The sequence below is a fragment of the Aedes albopictus genome, chromosome 2 (assembly GCF_035046485.1).
Source record: "Aedes albopictus strain Foshan chromosome 2, AalbF5, whole genome shotgun sequence".
Classification (NCBI taxonomy): Eukaryota; Metazoa; Arthropoda; class Insecta; order Diptera; family Culicidae; genus Aedes; species Aedes albopictus.
Window position 1 is genome coordinate 177,213,235 of NC_085137.1, and position 5,881 is coordinate 177,219,115.

Below are 5,881 nucleotides of genomic sequence, written 5' to 3' on the forward strand. Positions count from 1 at the left end.
ACCCTTACCGTATTCGGTCGGCCGAGGACCGACCCGTCGAGAGTCCGACTGCACACTAATTGCCATACCAATAAGTGATTGGGAGGCAGTGCCCGAAGCTCTCGACAATTAAAAATAACTTCCTCTCTCGCTTTGACATACATGTGCACAACAGACAATGTGTTAGATGTTCATCTAATCCCATCCGAAGGGGGTTTGGATTGTGAAAAGAAGATAACCATGTGCGATTGTGGAATCGAGTTCAGTTCTAGGCCTGCTGGCGACGGAGATAGTCGAGTGACTCCGTAGCTTGAAGGAATAGAAGCGCCCGTCTAGCGAATTGGGAGTCGTGAGTTCGAGTCTCACCGGAGTACGTGGATTTCTTTTCATAATTTCAAATCTCAATTTGTTCATCGAGCACGTGTTCTGTTGTGCACATGGATGTCAAAGCATTTTCAACAGTGTAATTTCCCACATGGCTTGGTCAGCCAAAGCAAAATCAAGAAATTGACATTTGTAAGGTGCTACGGTCACCCTTACCGTATTCGGTCGGCCGAGGACCGACCCGTCGAGAGTCCGACTGCACACTAATTGCCATACCAATAAGTGATTGGGAGGCAGTGCCCGAAGCTCTCGACAATTAAAAATAACTTCCTCTCTCGCTTTGACATACATGTGCACAACAGACAATGTGTTAGATGTTCATCTAATCCCATCCGAAGGGGGTTTGGATTGTGAAAAGAAGATAACCATGTGCGATTGTGGAATCGAGTTCAGTTCTAGGCCTGCTGGCGACGGAGATAGTCGAGTGACTCCGTAGCTTGAAGGAATAGAAGCGCCCGTCTAGCGAATTGGGAGTCGTGAGTTCGAGTCTCACCGGAGTACGTGGATTTCTTTTCATAATTTCAAATCTCAATTTGTTCATCGAGCACGTGTTCTGTTGTGCACATGGATGTCAAAGCATTTTCAACAGTCTAATAATCTCGTTAATACAGATACAAAAAAAAATATTGAGAAGTTCATGAGGGACTTTTCAGTGAAGTTTTGGCATTTTTGATAAATTTCTGCAGGGGTTCGATAAGGCATTTGCATGGGCATTTAAATAATTCAAATTCTTTCGGGAGTATCTTGCATTCTTTCGTGAATATTTTCTGAAAATGATGAGAAAATTTTGCAAAGATTAGTTCCATCGGAAGTTTCTCAACAATTACTTTGAAGAATTTCTCCAAAGTATCCTTTTTGTGAAATTTCATCAGGAATTTCCACCAATGGAGAAACTTCTTCCGGTTGTTTTTGAGGATTCATCAGGACAACATCTTCTGCTGATATTTTTTCATTTATACAACATGCGACCACAGCCAGGGCCCGTGGCGCAACTCGTCACACGTTTGTTTCACAAGCAGATGGTCATGGGTTCGATCCCAGCCCCAGCACTTTCGTCAGTTGCTTTTTCCCCTTAAGAGAAGCTGACACTGACTCTCTTCTGAGCCCATGGCTCAAACGGACCCGGATACTTGGACATCGGCGAACGACAACTCATAATGGACCCCCAATCGGACTGGAAATAGGAACAACCACCACACATCAACATTCTCGTGCTCATCATTCAACCATGATAGGTTAGACAGTGAAGGCAGCGCAAATAGCAACCAGTTCGATATAGTAGAATAATAGAATACATTAAGGCGTTGTACAAAAGTGGAAGTGCAGCAGCCAATAGAATCGCTCATGTTGTACCCCCTAGTGCATGGTTTCGCAAACTGTGGGTCGCGACCCCCCAGGGGAGTCGCCGGCCTTTATCCAGGGGGTCGCGATGAACAGTTAAATATTTTACTGTAACAGACAACAAATGAGAGAATTTCTATGAGGGGTCGCGAAAACTATGTCTGCTGGCAAAAGGGGGTCGCGGGACCTGAAAGTTTGGGAATCTATGGCTAAATGGTTAAGAATAAAAAATAAGTGACCAGCAGATCTGAAGCGTCTCATAAAATATTTAAATTCCTCTCAGGCTCTGATTGATTCCGTGATATTGGTTATCATAGTCATTATTTACAAAACATGCTCATTTAGTTCCAATGAATTTTCATTTTTCCATATTTTTTGTCCAATGCTGTACGTTGTGGTAACATTTTTCACAACCGTTCTCTTAAACGAATTCGGAGCGTTTGCTTTGCGCTTACACATATTCGAATCATGTGCTACCGGAAGTGTACGCTTTGGCGAACACTCCTCTCGCTCCTCACTACACCCACCTACCCCCGCAAAAAAAACCATCCCCAGCAGCCAGTGAAAAAACTTTTCCGATCCTTTCGCCAACCATCTTAATATTTCAGTTCTTTCGGTTATGTTTCATCGTTATTGGCTCCGCTTCCGTCTCATCCATCGTAGGATGTGAATGCGATTGTCGGATCGTCTCATCCCTCACCCAATAGCCCATAACCTAACCTATTTCGATTCGTTTGTTTCCGCAACTCAACACAATTTCGCCGAACTCCATGGTCTCAGACTGGAGCGCAAATAATAGTAGCTAGGTGGGTATGTACCAACGCTTCCCGGTACGGAAGATGATGCCATCCCGTCTGGGAGATTGCCGGAGTCGTAATTTTCTTTGCCGGTCGTCAGTGTGTTGAATGTTGATTCAAGAATGAGGAAGCACAAGTTTGCGGAAACACATGTTTCGAGCAGTAGAAGAATAGTTGCCGAACGATATAAGCATGTAACCACGGAGGGCGGGTGCCCTGGGTGGGTTGTACTCTCTGAAATTGGAACGATTGCTTACTCAGCATTACGATGTTCTCAAATGGAAAACGACTGTTCCGATGTGGTCCCTGTGGAAATCTGGAGTTTACAGTTTATTTGGGAAAGTGTTGTAGTTGGGTTGAATTCATTAGTAGTATATTTTAGTGACCTTTTTCATTTTGATTTAATTTGTTATTTTTATGGATTGTTCAAACCAACGGGATTAAACTGTAATGGGTGTGGATACACGTCAGTTATATATACAATATTTCACGAATTTGTTTTCTGTATCAGGTATCAGGATTCAGTAGGCCGGTTCCGCAGGTACGTTCTTTTCTTTTTTGGGAATTTGTGCCATCGCCATGAATACGAGCCTATTCATCATTCACCCTGGGCAGAGGGAAAAGAATAAGGGATGGAATAGGGAAAAGGAAGGTAAGTGAATAGGATTGTCAAAAAAGCATAAGCGTACCACAGTAACTTCAAGCAGCGCCCTGAAAAGGGTGCAGTGATATCGCATAAAGCGTTAAGAGAGCCTATAGCTCTATACCACAGCAGGTCAAGAGCAACAGAACGGCCTGAATATTCAGTTTCTGAAGTTTCACGTAAGGCCATCAGCTATATTAAATACTTCTCTCCAGATATCCAAATGTCCACTCTTCATTGGAAAGGAATACTGGTCGAACAACAGTTGTGTAAATCCATTTGATATACTTAGATATACCTTTAGACCCCATGTTTGAGCAAAGGTTTACCGATATTGCCCGAAGGGCATACAAGCTTTCTGGAATCTGAACTCATGAGGTGTCCTGGAAGGCTTGAAATCATGAATGACTCCAACGATTTTAACCTGTTCAATCACATTGATTTTAGAATCAAAAAGGCGCAAAGGTCGAACGCTATTACGGGTTTGCTTTTCTGTGTAACGAACAATAGTTGTTTTACTAGGATTAACTGAAATCCCATATCGGCGACATACCGACAAACAATGTTAGATAATCGTCGGCAAAACCATAAGTTTGAAACCCGCTTTTATTGAGTAGTATCAATAGCGTGTCTGCTACGGAATTCCCTACAACTGATTGTAAGACTCCCCCTTGGGGGCATCCACAAACACTCAGTTTCCTAATCGCTACTTGATGCAATTTCGAGAAGAGATGTCGGTTTTTGAGCATTTGGAAAATCCAATTGGAAATCATTGCCCCAGTGGTCGGGGTCCACTGGAACGGATCAATCTGCTGGCACTCTAAATTGCCAAATATTGATCTTAAAATCAAACAAAACTTTTGCGCCGGTTGCAATCCCAGCAGTTTACGATCTACTTTTCTAGAGAGAATCTCAACTGAGTATGCCCAACGCACGATCAGGTATACTGATGGATCCAAAAGACTTGACAGAGTTGGAATAGGTATTTATGAAGAATGCAATGCAGAATCTCACCGACTACCGGACAAATACTCCATATTCTCGGCTAAAGCAGCTGCAATTTATCAGGCTGTATCATATCCGTATGATGGATCACTCCTGGTTGTCACCGTCTCGGCCAGTGCCCTTTCTGCTCTGGCTTCTCCGGTGGCACGCAATCCTTGGATTCAAGCCACGCAGAGTGTTGTCGCCGAGTCAATCAATGTCACTTTTACGTGGGTATCTGGACACTGCGGTGTAACCGGAAATGAATGAAATTTAGGCAGAACAAGCAGATTATTAACCCGTAAAACCCCTGCCGAAGATCTTAAAAAATGGCTGAAAATTACTGTTCGAAGGGCCTGGGCATTGGAATGGTCTCAGTTAAGAGATCTTTTCATAAGGAAAGTAAAGGATGAAACCAGGCTTCCCAAAAGTACTGCATCATGATAGCATTTTGTTGGCTGTCACACTCTTATTCCCATGACAGCCTTGTGAATGCATGGTTCATGACAGCCCACAGAATAAAACTCATGCGACGTACAACATCACTTTCGGGAACTGCTCACATCGTCTGCTTTCGCTGTGCGTTCGTTCGCCGATGACAACCTCGGCTCTCACCCAAACCGTCTCTCGTTGGCTGTACACAAAGTGACGAAAATCGCTGCGCTCGGCCCGAGCATTTTACTTCTGTTGAACGAGTCGACTATCGTGGTATATCCCACGCTCAAAATTTTCGACGCATTTAATGTATTATGTATTTTTTCAAGTAGAGAATATGTACTTGTAAGTTTTGTTCTAGTAGAGTATTTTGCATAGCATTATTTTTTATTGGCATGTGAAATGCACTGCCATGTTTTCAATATAAAAGAGAGTTTAATCTCACATCAGTGGTATATTTTAGCTAGATTACAATTTTGAAAAACGCTGGCACAAACTTCTTTCCGCCCCTGGGGCATATTGTGAAAGGCATATCATATTTGTAAAAAAATATTTATTGAGCACATATTTTGTGAATAACTTTTAGCGTTAAGCAATGTGCTCCCGTGACAGCCTATGACACCCTTTATGCGACAGCCGGCTTGGTTGGCCGAAGACTGTCATCGCCATGCGGCCAAAAACACTCACGACGTTTCCCACTCGGCTCGATACGACTCGAGTATGCAACTGTCAGGCAAGCAGCCGAAGCAGCGGCTGTTTCAATACACGCTAACCCTCAGCTACCCAGATTGATTTCAAAGCGACCCAGATTGAGCAAAACTGCAGTTACTCTAATCTGGGTAAAGGCACCTTTACTCAAATCTGGGTTACCGATGTTGGTGGCAAAATCTGGGTAACCGGTACCCAGCTCCTCCGGGACCTTGATTTTGTTAATTTCTAAAGCAAATCCATCCTAATTTGCTTCCATCTGTTCCAGGAGATTTCAAGGAGCGCAACTATTCAGTGCCCTACTCTGCGACGACTACTTTCAAAGTCAGCCTTACCTAACCTAGTATTTTTTATCAGAATACTAAGGGGCTGTCCATAAACCACGTGGTCATGAGAGGGGGGGGGTGTATATTTGTATGGACGAATAAAAAAAATTGTATGGACCAATGACCACGCGGGGGGGGGGGTGGTTTGAAAAGTCCCAAAAAAATGACCACGTGGTTTATGGACAGTCTCTAAGAAGAGATTTTGCAATCATCACAAAATCCTTAATTCCTTATCAGTGAACCTTATCTCATCACCCTACGATCCTACGAAAACAGGACAAGGA